Here is a 17,080-nt window from a genome sequence, read left to right as displayed (position 1 = left end):
CATGAGAAAGTGCGCCCGTCTCCTGTCTCGGGCTCGGGCTTGGCAGCGCACCAGCGCGTGAAACTGGGAGGCGACGAGCTTGAGGGAGTCGTCCTCGTCCAGCATCCAGGCAGCATCATAGTCGTCAGCAGCGTGCTGCTCCGGGGACGACCTCCTCCGGGCGCGGCTGCTCCCCCTCATCGCCTCCAGACGCAACTTGACCAGCGGTGCGGGCGCGCTGGCCCTCTTCTGCGGCGGCGGCGCCCACCTTTCTGCCTCCAGCCTCCGCCGCGAATGGGTCTGGGAGAGAAAGAAAGAAGAAATGTGCGTGGGGAGAAGGGCGGCCGCATCTGGGACCTCTCTTCCTTTTGGTCGAAAGAAACGACGAGTGGTGGGGGCAACGACAAACGGAACGAAAAGACAGAACAGTGCCATCACCATTCCTTCATGTTCACGTGGCATAGCCCTTCGTGCGCCCTTGTAGCGATTGTTAATGGGCGCCACGAGTGGGTCTGGGAGAGAAAGAAAGAAGAAGCGTGCGTGGGGAGAAGGGCGGCCGCATCTGGGACCTCTCTTCCTTCTGGTCGAAGGAAACGACGAGTGGTGGGGGCAACGGCAAACGGAACGAAAAGACAGAACACTGCCATCGCCATTCCTTCATGTCCACATGGCATAGCCCTTCGTGCGCCCTCGTAGCGACTGTTAATGGGTTTAATAGTACTGTAGCATTCATTCAGTTCCATATACATAATGAACAAGAATTATTTGTAGCAAAACGATGATTGTTGTAGGGTTGCTACCATCGTTATTACTAGCCCTAATAATTACTATCTCCATCCCACGTTTGATATTGTGGGACGGAGGGGGTATTACATATGCATACAATAAGAGAGTGAAAGCCTCACGGTGCATGTAATGGTTTGTTTCTTCTGATGCAACGCACTGGCGTATTCCTAATCTAATCTAATTAAGAGCAATTTCAAAGGGGCGACCCATTTCGTCCGCATGTGTCCGTTTGGGTCGGCGCGGACAAAAAGGACTGCCCAACGCAGAGACCCATTTCCATTTTGCGTCCGCTTTGTGTCCGCGCGGACCCATTTTCGTATCAAATTTGGGTTGCATTTGGGTCGCCGGCGGACACAAAGCGGACGTTTTCTCAGCTCTCCTCGTCCGCTTCTGCCCACGGCATGTGCCGCGTGGCCCACATGTCATCCAACCACCCATCCATCACACCCATCTCTCTCATCTTTTTTCTCCCTCCTCATCCATGCCACACCGCGAGCGCCTCGCCAGCCTCCTCCCGTGGCATCTTCGTCGACCCCACTCCTCGCCGCGGCTTCGCCCTGCTGCGCCCGGCGTTGACTCGCCATGGCCTCGCCTCGCCGCTCCCAGCCGCGCCCCGCTGCTGCGTCCGGTCGCGCCTAGCGTCGCCTCGCAGCGCCCTACCGCGCACACCCGTGCCCGTCCTCAACTCGCCGTGGCCTCGCCTCGCCGTGCTCGGCTGCGACCGGCCGCGCCCATCCTCGACTCGCCTTGCCCCGGCCGTGCCCGGCCCCGCCGCGACTGGCCGGCACTCGCCACACCCACGCTGCCGCCCCTGCACTCCTGAGTCCTGACCGACGACGAGCCACAAGCAGCCGCAGCTGGCCGCGAGCGTGCGTGCTGGTGCTGTTGCCGCGCGCGTGCTAGCTAGCTAGCTAGCCGCCGCTGGCCCTGCATGCATGCTGGTGCTGCCGCGCCCGGCTGCTAGCTAGCTAGCTAGCCGCGGCCAGCCGCACGCGGCACTCGGAGCACAGGCGGGCGCGACCCGGAGCGTGCAACATGGAGCACATGCGGGCGCGGGGACAGAGTGAGCTGCGGGGCGGAGGGTGGGGCTTGCGCGGCGAGCGGCGGCCGGGAGCTCGCGTGCGAGGAGGCGGAGCTCGCGAGCGAGGAGGCGGAGCTCGCGGGCGAGGCGGCGGAGGGAAGCTCGCGGACACGCGGGCGGGGCGAGGTGGCGCGGGAGCACGCCCACCAGGTGTTCGATTGAATACCGACGCAGACATGCAAAAAATGCGTCTGCCTCCTGTTGGGCGCATCAGCCGACCCAAACGAAAAAGCGGACGCGGACATGCGGACGGGCGACCCAAACGGACAAAATGCGGACAAAATTGGTGTCCGTTTGGGTCTCCCAGTTGGAGTTGCTCTAATTAATTCATCTAAAACCTTTGTATAGAAAACAGAAAAAACTAAAAACTAAAAACTAAAAATAGAAAAACATCTAAATGTGTGTGTGTGTGTGCGGGCTTGGGGGCGGCCGGTCATGGCGGCCGGAGTTCTCACAGCGGGGCGACGGGCCGGGGTGCGGCGAGGCGACGGGGCGGCAGCGTACGGGGCGGCGGCGAGACGGCGACGAAGGGGACGGCAACGACGGGCTGGGGCGTCGACGGGGACGGGGACGGCGACGGCGACGGCGCGCGGCGGGGGTGGCGACGGGGACGGCGACGGGCGACGGCACGGGACGGGCCGGCGGCGATGTCGAAGCAGAGAGAAGAAGTAAGATGAAACTGAAATTTTCATAAGTGCTATATATATAGGACGGACCTTTAGTACCGGTTGGAGCCACCAACCGGTACTAAAGGTCAAATTTGGCCAGGCCAAGCGGCGGGAAGTGACCCCCTTTAGTACCGGGTGGTGTGCGGCAAGTTTAGTCCCACCACGCTAGTTAAGGAGCGCCAAGACCAGTTTATAAGCCCCGGTGCGGGCACTGCATTGAGCTCCTCTCGGATGCAGGCCTTCTGGGCCTACCTCTCCTTCTCTGCCCTGTGGGGCCTACTGGGCTTACGGGCCTGCATCCTGGCCCAGCTACAGGTTGGGTTTCTAGTCATATGCAGGCCGCTGTGGCCCAGTAGGCGGGCTTTTTTTATTTAGTTTTTTCTCCTTTCTGCTTTATTTAATTTCTTTTATTTATTTCTGAGTTGTTTTTTGCTGTATTTAGAGTTTCTTTGTGAATATTTTTGCTCTAGGTACAGAAAATTACAAACTTTCTCTTAGTGCCAGTAGTTTAACCATTATATTCAATTTGGTAATACTTAGGTTATTTAAAAAATGAAATACATTTGTAACAGATGAGTTTTCGTCCGACACCCTGATACTTCGGAAGAGATCGTCCATTTTGTACACGAAGTGCATCCAGTTTTTGCCGTAACCCTCTCAACTTTTTTGCACATGCTATGTGGGTGAAATAATGGTACCATGCCAACTTTCAACCTTTTCAGAGTTCATTTGTAGTGCTTTTTAATTTCAGGGTCATTTAGCTCAAAAAATCAGTAAATACATGAAAAATAGCAAATGATATCAGAAAGGGTTGAAAATTGATGACATGGCTTTGAATGGTGCATACTGAACGCACAAAAAGTCTGGAGTTGAAATAAGTTTAAAAAAATAAAATGCCTTTGTAACAGATGAGTTTTCGTCCGAAACCCTAATATTTCGAAAGAGATTGTCCATTTTGTACACGAAGTGCATCCAGTTTTTGCCGTAACCATCTCTATTTTTTTGCACATGCTATGTGTATGAAATGATGATACCATGCCAACTTTCAACCTTTTCAAAGCTCATTTATAGTGCTTTACAATTTCAGGGTCATTTAGCTCAAAAAAAATCAATAAATGCATGAAAATAGCAAATGATGTCAGAAAGGTACACGTTTGTCCGAAGCACAAAAGTACACGTTTCAAGTGCCAAAACACATAAGCACCCTAACTATTACAAACATATACAAGTCCGGAAACTCACTAGAGAAGAAAGTGATGACAGTGAAGCCGATCACATCCCAGAGTGGGATTTTTAGGTGTGAAACTTTTTCTTCGCGTGTGGCCCTTTGCGCCGTAACCATGACAATCTTCATCATTTAACTGGATGCTCAGATCAATATTCACTCTGAATGGAGAAATTTCATCAAACTTTTCATAATCTTCTGATATGTCTGTCTTGTCATCCACTCCCACGATGTTTCTTTTCCCTGAAAGAACTATGTGGCGCTTTGGCTCATTGTATGATGTATTCGCTTCCTTATCTTTTCTTTTTCTCGGCTTGGTAGACATGTCCTTCACATAGAAAACATGCGCCACATCATTGGCTAGGACGAATGGTTCGTTTGCGTACGCACGATTGTTGAGATCCACTGTTGTCATTCCGTACTGTGGGTCTTCTATTACCCCGCCTCGTGTCATATTGACCCATTTGCACCGAAACAAAGGGACCTTCAAACCACGTCCATAGTCAAGTTCCCATATGTCCTCTATGTAACCATAATATGTGTCCTTTCCCATCTTGGTTGCTGCATCAAAGCGGACACCACTGTTTATGGTGCTCTTCTTATCTTGGGCGATCGTGTAAAATGTATCCCCATTTATCTCGTACCCTTTGAAAGTCATTATGTTCAAAGATGGTAACTGGGGAAGCAAGTACATGTCATCTTCAATGGCGGCGTCATGCATGGCACGTGTCTGCAACCGACTGGCGAAAGTCCCCGTTTGTTCACGTGTAATCCAGTCGTCAGACTGCTCCGGGTGTTTGGAGCATAGAAAATTCTTGTGTTGCTCCATATACGGAGCCACCAAGGCGGAATTCTATAGAACTGTGTAGTGTGCTTGAGTGAGAGAATGCCCATCCATACATATTATTTTATCCGCTCCTAGCGTGCCTTTTCCACCTAGTCTTCCCTTATGCCGCGATTCAGGAACACCAATCGGCTTAAGGTCAGGAATAAAGTCAATACAAAACTCAATGATCTCCTCATTTTCATGGCCCTTGGAGATGCTTCCTTCTGGCCTAGCACGGTTATGAACATATTTCTTTAACACTCCCATGAACCTCTCAGAGGGTAACATATTGTGTAGAAATACAGGACCCAAAACGTTAATATCTTCGCATAGGTGAACTAGGACATGCCTCATGATGTTGAAGAAGGATGGTGGGAACACCAACTCGAAACTGACAAGACATTGCACCAAATTATTCTCTAATCTTGGTATGATTTCTGGATCGATTACCTTCCGAGGGATTGCATTGAGGAATGCACATAGCTTCACAATGGCTAATCGAACGTTTTCCGATAGAAGCCCTCTCAATGCAACCAGAAGCAGTTGTGTCATAATCACGTGGCAGTCATGAGACTTTAGGTTCTGGAAATTTTTCTCTATCATATTTATTATTCCCTTTATATTCGACGAGAAGCCAGATGGTACCTTCATACTGAGTAGGCATTCAAAGAAGATTTCCTTCTCTTCTTTGGTAAGAGCGTAGCTGGCATGACCCTTATGTATGCCGTCTTTTCCGTGCATATGTTGCTGGTCCTCCCGTGCCTCTGGTGTATAGTTTTTCTTCCCATACACACCAAAGAAGCCAAGCAGGGTCACGCAAAGATTCTTCATCACGTGCATCACGTCGATTGCAGAGCAGACCTCTAGGTCTTTCCAATAGGGCAGTTCCAAATATAGATTTCTTCTTCCACATGGGTGCGCATCCGTCAGCGTCATTCGGAACAGGTTGTCCGCCAGGACCCTTTCCAAAGATTACCTTCAAATCCTTGACCATATCATGTACATCAGCACCAGTACGGTGGCGAGGCTTCGTCCGGTGATCCGCCTCACCTTTGAAATGTTTGCCTTTCTTTCTTACGGGATGCCTGCTCGGAAGAAATCGACGATGTCCCAAGTACACATTCTTCTTACAATTATTCAAATATATAATGTCGGTATCATCCAAACAGTGCGTGCATGCGTGGTATCCCTTGTTTGTCTGTCCTAAAAGGTTACTGAGAGCAGGCCAATCATTGATGGTCACGAACAGCAACGCCTTTAGGTCAAATTCTTCCTGTCTGTGCTCATCCCACGCACGTACACCTTTTCCATTCAACAGCTGTAAGAGTTCTTCAACTAATGGCCTTAGGTACACATCAATGTCGTTGCCGGGTTGTGATGTCTACTACGCAACCTTCTTCTTGTAGACGTTGTTGGGCCTCCAAGTGCAGAGGTTTGTAGGACAGTAGCAAATTTCCCTCAAGTGTATGACCTAAGGTTTATCAATCCGTGGGAGGCGTAGGATGAAGATGGTCTCTCTCAAACAACCCTGCAACCAAATAACAAAGAGTCTCTTGTGTCCCCAACACACCCAATACAATGGTAAATTGTATAGGTGCACTAGTTCGGCGAAGAGATGGTGATACAAGTGCAATATGGATGGTAGATATAGGTTTTTGTAATCTGAAATAATAAAAACAGCAAGGTAGAAACTTGTAAAAGTGAGCGTAAACAGTATTGCAATGCTAGGAAACAAGGCATAGGGTTCATACTTTCACTAGTGCAAGTTCTCTCAACAATAATAAAATAATTGGATCATATAACTATCCCTCAACATGTAACAAAGAGTCACTCCAAAGTCACTAATAGCGGAGAACAAACGAAGAGATTATTGTAGGGTACGAAACCACCTCAAAGTTATCCTTTCTGATCGATCTATTCAAGGGTCCGTAGTAAAATAACACGAAGCTATTCTTTCCGTTCGATCTATCCTAGAGTTCGTACTAGAATAACACCTTAAGACACAAATCAACCAAAATCCTAATGTCACCTAGACACTCCAATGTCACCTCAAGTATTCGTGGGTATGATTATACGATATGCATCACACAATCTCAGATTCATCTATTCAACCAACACAAAGAACTTCAAAGAGTGCCCCAGAGTTTCTACCGGAGAGTCAAGACGAAAACGTGTGCCAACCCCTATGCATAAGTTCACAAGGTCACTGAACTCGCAAGTTGATCACCAAAACATACATCAAGTAGATCACGTGAATATCAAATTATCACCACAGAAAAGCACATGCAAGACATACATCAGGTGTTCTCAAATACTTAAAGACTCAATCTGATAAGATAACTTCAAAGGGAAAACTCAATCCATTACTAGAGAGTAGAGGGGGAGAAACATCATAAGATCCAACTATAATAGCAAAGCTCGTGGTACATCAAGATCGTGCCAAATCAAGAAAGAGAGAGAGAGAGAGAGAGAGAGAGATGAAATACATAACTACTCGTACATGATAACCCACAAGTATAGGGGATCGCAACAGTTTTCGAGGGTAGAGTATTCAACCCAAATTTATTGATTCGACACAAGGGGAGCCAAAGAATATTCTCAAGTATTAGCAGTTGAGTTGTCAATTCAACCACACCTGGATAACTTACTATCTGCAGCAAAGTATTTAGTAGCAAAGTAGTATGATAGTAGTGGTAACGGTAACAAAAGTAACGGTAGCAAAAGTAATATTTTTGGTGTATTGTAGTGATTGTAACAGTAGCAACGAAAAGGTAAATAAGCGAAGAACAATATGTGAAAAGCTCGTAGGCATTGGATCGGTGATGGAGAATTATGCCGGATGCGGTTCATCATGTAACAATCATAACATAGGGTGACACAGAACTAGCTCAAATTCATTAATGTAATGTAGGCATGTATTCTGAATATAGTCATACGTCCTTATGGAAAAGAACTTGCATGACATGTTTTGTCCTACCCTCCCGTGGCAGCGGGGTCGTATTGGAAACTAAGGGATATTAAGGCCTCCTTTTAATACATGAACTCCTCAAACTATGGTCATCACCGGGAGTGGTCCTGATTATTGTCACTTCGGGGTTGCCAGATCATAACACATAGTAGGTGACTATAGACTTGCAAGATAGGATCAAGAACACTCACATATATTCATGAAAACATAATAGGTTCAGATCTGAAATCATGGCACTCGGGCCCTAGTGACAAGCATTAAGTATAGCAAAGTCATAGCAACATCAATCTCAGAACATAGTGGATACTAGGGATCAAACCCTAACAAAACTAACTCGATTACATGATAGATCTCATCCAACCCATCACCGTCCAGCAAGCCTACGATGGAATTACTCACGCACGGCGGTGAGCATCATGAAATTGGTGATGGAGGATGGTTGATGATGACGACGGCGACGAATCCCCCTCTCCGGAGCCCCGAATGGACTCCAGATCAGCCCTCCCGAGAGGTTTTAGGGCTTGGCGGCGGTTCCGTATCGTAAAACATGATGAATCCTTCTCCCTGATTTCTTTCTCCCCGAAAGTGAATATATGGAGTTGGAGTTGAGGTCGGTGGAGCGTCAGGGGGCCCCACGAGGTAGGGGGGCGCGCCCAGGGGGGCAGGCGCGCCCCCACCCTCATGGATAGGGTGTGGGCCCCCTGACGTGGATTTTTCTTCTAGTATGTTTCTTATTTTCCAAATAGATGTTCCGTGGAGTTTGAGGTCATTCCGAGAACTTTTGTTTCTGCACATAAATAACACCATGGAAAGTCTGCTGAAAACAGTGTCAGTCCGGGTTAGTTCCATTCAAATCATGCAAGTTAGAGTCCAAAACAAGGGCAAAAGTGTTTGGAAAAGTAGATACGACAGAGACGTATCAACTCCCCCAAGCTTAAACCTTTGCTTGTCCTCAAGCAATTCAGTTGATAAACTGAAAGTGATAAAGAAAAACTTTTACAAACTCTATTTGCTCTTGTTGTTGTAAATATGTAAAGCCAGCATTCAAGTTTTCAGCAAAGATTATAACTAACCACATTCACAATAACCCTTAGGTCTCATGTTTACTCATATCAATGGCATAATCAACTAGCGAGCCATAATAATAAATCTCGGATGACAACACTTTCTCAAAACAATCATGATATGATATAACAAGATGGTATCTCGCTAGCCCTTTCTGAGACCGCAAAACATAAATGCAGAGTACCTTTAAAGATCAAGGACTGACTAGACATTGTAATTCATGGTAAAAGAGATCCAGTCATAGTCATACCCAATATAAATTAATAGTAATGAATGCAAATGACAGCTGCACTCTCCAGCTAGTGCTTTTTAATAAGAGGGTGATGACTCAACATAAAAGTAAATAGATAGGCCCTTCGCAGAGGGAAGCAGGGATTTGTAGAGGTGCCAGAGCTCGGTTTTGAGATAGAGATAAATAATATTTTGAGCGGCATACTTTCATTGTCAACATAACAACCAAGAGATGGCAATATCTTCCATGCTACACACATTATAGGCGGTTCCCAAACAGAATGGTAAAGTTTATACTCCCCCTCCACCAACAAGCATCAATCCATGGCTTGCTCGAAACAACGAGTGCCTCCAACAAGCAACAGTCCCAGGGGGAGTTTTGTTTGCAATTATTTTGATTTAGTTTGCATAAAGCATGGGACTGGGCATCCCGGTGACCAGCCATTTTCTCGTGAGTGAGGAGCGGAGTCCACTCCTCTTGAGAATAACCTGCCTAGCATGGAAGATACGGACAGCCCTACTTGATACATGAGCTTTCGAGCATACAAAACAGAATTCATTTGAAGGTTTAGAGTTTGGCACATACAAATTTACTTGGAACGGCAGGTAGATACCGCATATAGGAAGGTATAGTGGACTCATATGGGATAACTTTGGGGTTTAAAGGATTGGATGCACAAGCAGTATTCCCGCTTAGTACAAGTGAAGGCTAGCAAAAGACTGGGAAGCGACCAACTAGAGAGCGACAACAGTCATGAACATGCATTAAAATTAATAAACATTGAGTACAAGCATGAGTAGGATATAATCCACCATGAACATAAATATCGTGAAGGCTATGTTGATTTGTTTCAACTACATGTGTGAACATGTGCCAAGTCGAGTCACTTAAATCATTCAAAGGAGGATACCACCTCACTATACCACATCACAACTATTTTAATAGCATGTTGGCACGCAAGGTAAACCATTATAACTCATAGCTAATCAAGCATGGCACGAGCAACTATGATCTCTAATTGTCATTGCAAACATGTTTATTCATAATAAGCTGAATCAGGAACGATGAACTAATCATATTTACAAAAACAAGAGAGGTCGAGTTCATACCAGCTTTTCTCATCTCAGTCAGTCCATCATATATCGTCATAATTGCCTTTCGCTTGCACGACAGAACGAAGTGAATATAATAAGAGTGCACGTGCATTGGACTAAGATGGAATCTGCGAGCATTCAATAAATAGGAGAAGACAGGGAAATATGGGCTCTTGGTTAAATCAACAATAATGCATATAAGAGTCACTTCAACAATTTAATCATGGTCTTCTCCTATCGACCCCCAAAGAAAAGAAAAGAAATAAAACTATTTACACGGGAAAGCTCCCAACAAGCAAAAGAAGAACGGGAAATCTTTTTGGGTTTTCTTTCTAATTATTACTACTACAGCAAGAAAAGTAAACTAACTAAAGGTTACTGCTATTTTTTTGGTTTTTCTTAAAGTTTATCAAACACACAAGAAGAAAGCAAGAAAAGGAAAATAAACTAGCATGGATATTACAGTGAAAAAGTATGAGCACCGACATCTAGCAATGAGTGTGTGAACATGAATGTAATGTCGGTGGGAAATACGTACTACCCAAAGCTTAGGCTTTTGGCCTAAGTTGGTTCATTGCCACGGATGGCCTGGCGGATATCCGTAGTTGTAGCCGGGGTCGTACTGAGATGAAGAAGACTCTGATTGCCACTGGCTGGCAGTCATCTCCGGATCCCAAAAGTAATCAGACTGTCGTGGAGGCTCAAATTGTGGTTCCGGCTCAGTGGCTGGTGTAGGGTTCCGGTAGGCGTGAATGGCCGCCCATGGAACGAGATACGGACCTGTAGATAAATTAAACAAGGAGGGAGCAGGGAAGGTAATAGTCTCAGGGTGATGTTTATCAAAGAACAATTTGTATTTAAGCTCCCCTTCCTTATTCTTAACAATAAATTCATGCGCTACCATACTCTTATAATCCAAATAAGCATTGGGCAGCAATTTTTCTTCTTTTTCATAGTGCCTAATAGGTATGTTATAATGTGCAGCAAGGCGTGAAGCATAAATACCTCCAAAGATGGGGCCCTTTGTACGGTTCAAACTTAACCGTTTAGCAATAATTCTGCCCATACTAACAGTGTTATCGTGGAATAAACCATGGAACAAGATGATAATATCAGGAACACTAAGGTTTCGACAGTTTCCGTGACCAATCAAGCAACGACTAGCAAATATGGCAAAGTAGCGTAAAACAGGAAAATGTATGCTAGTGATTCTTGCATCGGAAACCTTCCTGGTTTCCCCCACAGTAATGGTGGCAATAAACCCATCCACATCTTTACGATGTGGTTCATCTAAACTACCCTCAAAAGGTATTTTGCAAACTTTGCAAAATTCATCTAGTGGCATCTTCTTAACAACATCATATAAATGAAACTCTACTGAAGGAGGTGTTTCCTTAGGATAATAGTAGAAGTTTTGCACAAAAGTATTGGTGAGTAAGAGATACTGATGACGTTGGTCGCGGAGGAAGTCTGTGAGGCCAGCTTTCTCAGCCAATGAATAGAAATCATCATAAATCCCGGCTTCTCTCAAGAAATCATTGGAAGGCCATTCACACGGCTGAACCTCCGCGTGCGAGGCAAATTATATTTGGGCCTCTGTGCTTCTTCATTCTGCTTTTCCTTCGAGCTTCGGCTCGATGAGCCCCTCAAAAATCTCTTCATTATTTTCTGAAAAATTCTGAAATTTTTAGTAACTTCAAACAAAAGTGAACCAAGCTCAATAAAATGATAGCAACTACTTCTACAAGTGCCTAGAGCCTATATCATGCATTAGAACTACTTGGAACCATATAAATTTGACATGCAAGCTCAAGAACATGGTCACCTAGGCAGCACAAATTTGCAATGAATAGAGCACTAGAACAAAAACTAATTGGACCAATGGAGGAGTCACATACCAAGGAACTGTTGGGAATCGTAGCATAATTTTAAAATTTTCCTACGCTCACCAAGATGCATCTATGGAGTATACTAGCAACGAGGGGAAAGGAGTGCATCTACATACCCTTGTAGATCGCGAGCGGAAGCATTCCAATGAACGTGGATGACGGAGTCGTACTCGCCGTGATCCAAATCACCGATGACCGAGTGTCGAACGGACGGCACCTCCGCGTTCAACACACGTACGGCGCAGCGACGTCTCCTCCTTCTTGATCCAGCAAGGGGGAAGGAGAGGTTGATGGAGATCCAGCAGCACGACGGCGTGGTGGTGGATGTAGCGGGATGCCGGCAGGGCTTCGCCGAGCATATACGAGAGAGAGAGGTGTTGCAGGGGAGGAGGGAGGCGCCCAAGGCAGTAGTATTGCTGCCCTCCCTCCCCCCCTTTATATAGGCCCCCTTGGGAGGGGGGGCGCCGGCCAAACCCATCTAGGGTGGGGGGCGGCGGCCAGGGGGGGTGACTTGCCCCCCAAGGCAAGTGGGAAGCCCCCCCACCCTAGGGTTCCCAACCCTAGGCGCATGGGGGGAGGCCCATGGGGGGCGCCCAGCCCACTAGGGGCTGGTTCCCTTCCCACTTCAGCCCACGGGGCCCTCCGGGATAGGTGGCCCCACCCGGTGGACCCCCGGGACCCTTCCGGTGGTCCCGGTACAATACCGGTAACCCCCGAAACTTTCCCGGTGGCCGAAACTTGACTTCCTATATATAATTCTTTACCTCCGGACCATTCCGGAACTCCTCGTGACGTCCGGGATCTCATCCGGGACTCCGAACAACTTTCGGGTTTCCGCATACATAAATCTCTACAACCCTAGCGTCACCGAACCTTAAGTGTGTAGACCCTACGGGTTCGGGAGACATGCAGACATGACCGAGACGCCTCTCCGGTCAATAACCAACAGCGGGATCTGGATACCCATGTTGGCTCCCACATGTTCCACGATGATCTCATCGGATGAACCACGGTGTCGAGGATTCAATCAATCCCGTATACAATTCCCTTTGTCAATCGGTATGTTACTTGCGCGAGATTCGATCGTCGGTATCCCAATACCTTGTTCAATCTCGTTACCGGCAAGTCTCTTTACTCGTACCGCAATGCATGATCCCGTGACTAACGCCTTAGTCACATTGAGCTCATTATGATGATGCATTACCGAGTGGGCCCAGAGATACCTCTCCGTCATACGGAGTGACAAATCCCAGTCTCGATCCGTGCCAACCCAACAGACACTTTCGGAGATACCCGTAGTGCACCTTTATAGTCACCCAGTTACGTTGTGACGTTTGGCACACCCAAAGCACTCCTACGGTATCCGGGAGTTGCACGATCTCATGGTCTAAGGAAAAGATACTTGACATTGGAAAAGCTCTAGCAAACGAAACTACACGATCTTTTATGCTATGCTTAGGATTGGGTCTCGTCCATCACATCATTCTCCTAATGATGTGATCCCGTTATCAATGACATCCAATGTCCATAGTCAGGAAACCATGACTATCTGTTGATCAACGAGCTAGTCAATAGAGGCTTACTAGGGACACATTGTGGTCTATGTATTCACACATGTATTACGATTTCCGGACAATACAATTATAGCATGAACAATAGACAATTACCATGAACAAAGAAATATAATAATAACCATTTATTATTGCCTCTAGGGCATATTTCCAACAGTCTCCCACTTGCACTAGAGTCAATAATCTAGTTACATTGTGATGAATCGAACACCCATTGCGTCCTGGTGTTGATCATGTTTTGCTCTAGGGAGAGGTTTAGTCAACGGATCTGCTACATTCAGGTCCGTATGTACTTTACAAATATCTATGTCTCAATTTTGAACACTTTCACGAATGGAGTTGAAGCGACGCTTGATACGTCTGGTCTTCCTGTGAAATCTGGGCTCCTTCGCAAGGGCAATAGCTCCAGTATTGTCACAGAAGAGAGTCATCGGTCCCGGCGCGTTGGGAATCACCCCTAGGTCGGTAATGAACTCCTTCATCCAGACTGCTTCCTGTGCTGCCTCCGAGGCTGCCATGTACTCCGCTTCACATGTAGATCCCACCACGACGCTTTGCTTGCAACTGCACCAGCTTACTGCTCCTCCATTCAAAATATACATGTATCCGGTTTGTGACTTCGCGTCATCCAGATCTGTGTCGAAGCTAGCGTCGACGTAACCCTTTACGACGAGCTCTTCGTCACCTCCATATACGAGAAACATATCCTTAGTCCTTTTCAGGTACTTCAGGATATTCTTGACCGCTGTCCAGTGTTCCATGCCGGGATTACTTTGGTACCTTCCTACCAAACTTACGGCAAGGTTTACATCAGGTCTGGTACACAGCATGGCATACATAATAGACCCTATGGCCGAGGCATAGGGGATGACACTCATCTTTTCTCTATCTTCTGCCGTGGTCGGGCATTGAGCCGTGCTCAATTGCATACCTTGCAATACAGGCAAGAACCCCTTCTTGGACTGATCCATATTGAACTTCTTCAATATCTTGTCAAGGTATGTACTCTGTGAAAGACCAATGAGGCGTCTTGATCTATCTCTATAGATCTTGATGCCTAATATATAAGCAGCTTCTCCAAGGTCCTTCATTGAAAAACACTTATTCAAATAGGCCTTTATACTTTCCAAGAATTCTATATCATTTCCCATCAATAGTATGTCATCCACATATAATATGAGAAATGCTACAGAGCTCCCACTCACTTTCTTGTAAACACAGGCTTCTCCATAAGTCTGTGTAAACCCAAACGCTTTGATCATCTCATCAAAGCGAATGTTCCAACTCCGAGATGCTTGCACCAGCCCATAGATTGAGCGCTAGAGCTTGCATACTTTGTGAGCATTCTTAGGATCGACAAAACCTTCCGGCTGCATCATATACAACTCTTCCTTAAGGAAGCCGTTAAGGAATGCCGTTTTGACGTCCATCTGCCATATCTCATAATCATAGTATGCGGCAATTGCTAACATGATTCGGACGGACTTCAGCTTCGCTACGGGTGAGAAAGTCTCATCGTAGTCAACCCCTTGAACTTGTCGATAACCCTTAGCGACAAGTCGAGCTTTGTAGATGGTCACATTACCATATGCGTCCGTCTTCTTCTTAAAGATCCATTTGTTTTCTATGGCTCGCCGCTCATCGGGCAAGTCAGTCAAAGTCCATACTTTGTTTTCATACATGGATTCTATCTCGGATTTCATGGCTTCTAGCCATTTGTCGGAATCCGGGCCCGCCATCGCTTCTTCATAGTTTGAAGGTTCACCGTTGTCTAACAACATGATTTCCAGGACAGGGTTGCCGTACCACTCTGGTGCGGAACGTGTCCTTGTGGACCTACGAAGTTCAGTAGTAACTTGATCCGAAGCTTCATGATCATCATCATTAACTTCCTCCCCAGTTGGTGTAGGCACCACGGGAACATCTTCCCGCGCTGCGCTACTTTCCGGTTCGGAAGGGGTGACTATCACCTCATCAAGTTCCACTTTCCTCCCACTCAATTCTTTCGAGAGAAACTCCTTCTCTAGAAAGGACCCGTTCTTGGCAACGAAGATCTTGCCTTCGGATCTGAGGTAGAAGGTATACCCAATAGTTTCCTTGGGGTATCCTATGAAGATGCATTTTTCCGACTTGGGTTCGAGCTTTTCAGGTTGAAGTTTCTTGACATAAGCATCGCATCCCCAAACTTTTAGAAACGACAGCTTAGGTTTCTTCCCAAACCATAATTCATACGGTGTCGTCTCAACGGATTTCGACGGAGCCCTATTTAAAGTGAATGCGGCAGTCTCTAAAGCATAGCCCCAAAATGAGAGCGGTAAATCGGTAAGAGACATCATAGATCGCACCATATCCAATAGAGTACGATTACGACGTTCGGACACACCATTTCTCTGAGGTGTTCCAGGCGGCGTGAGTTGTGAAACTATTCCACATTTCCTTAAGTGTGTACCAAATTCGTGACTTAAATATTCTCCACCACGATCTGATCGTAAGAATTTTATTTTCCTGTCACGTTGATTCTCAACTTCACTCTGAAATTCCTTGAACTTTTCAAAGGTTTCAGACTTGTGTTTCATTAGGTAGACATACCCATATCTACTTAAGTCATCAGTGAGAGTGAGAACATAACGATATCATCCGCGAGCCTCAACACTCATTGGACCGCACACATCGGTATGTATGATTTCCAATAAGTTGGTTGCTCGCTCCATTGTTCCGGAGAACGGAGTCTTGGTCATCTTACCCATGAGGCATGGTTCGCACGTGTCAAATGATTCGTAATCAAGAGACTCCAAAAGTCCATCTGCATGGAGCTTCTTCATGCGCTTGACACCAATGTGACCAAGGCGGCAGTGCCACAAGTATGTGGGACTATCGTTATCAACTTTACATCCTTTTGGTATTCACACTATGAATATGTGTAACATCACGTTCGAGATTCATCAAGAATAAACCATTGACCAGCGGGGCATGACCATAAAACATATCTCTCAAATAAATAGAACAACCATTATTCTCGGATTTAAATGAGTAGCCATCTCGAATTAAACGAGATCCAGATACAATGTTCATGCTCAAAGCTGGCACTAAATAACAATTATTGAGGTTTAAAACTAATCCCGTAGGGAGATGCAGAGGTAGCGTGCCGACGGCGATCACATCGACCTTGGAACCATTCCCGACGCGCATCGTCACCTCGTCCTTTGCCAGTCTCCGTTTATTCCGTAGTTCCTGTTTTGAGTTACAAATATGAGCAACCGCACCGGTATCAAATACCCAGGAGCTACTACGAGTACTGGTAAGGTACACATCAATTACATGTATATCACATATACCTTTGGTGTTGCCGGCCTTCTTCTTGTCCGCTAAGTATTTGGGGCAGTTCCGCTTCCAGTGACCACTTCCCTTGCAATAAAAGCACTCAGTCTCAGGCTTGGGTCCATTCTTTGACTTCTTCCCAGTAACTGGCTTACCGGGCGCGGCAACTCCCTTGCCGTCCTTCTTGAAGTTCTTCTTACCCTTGCCCTTCTTGAACTTAGTGGTTTTATTCACCATCAACACTTGATGTTCTTTTCTGATCTCCCCTTCCGCTGATTTCAGCATTGAATACACCTCAGGAATGGTCTTTTCCATCCCCTGCATATTGTAGTTCATCACAAAGCTCTTGTAGCTTGGTGGAAACGACTGGAGGATTCT

This window comes from Triticum aestivum, chromosome 7D, assembly GCF_018294505.1.
Source record: "Triticum aestivum cultivar Chinese Spring chromosome 7D, IWGSC CS RefSeq v2.1, whole genome shotgun sequence".
Taxonomy (NCBI): Eukaryota; Viridiplantae; Streptophyta; class Magnoliopsida; order Poales; family Poaceae; genus Triticum; species Triticum aestivum.
The sequence above is the reverse complement of the archived record's forward strand: the minus strand, read 5'-3'. Positions refer to the sequence as shown.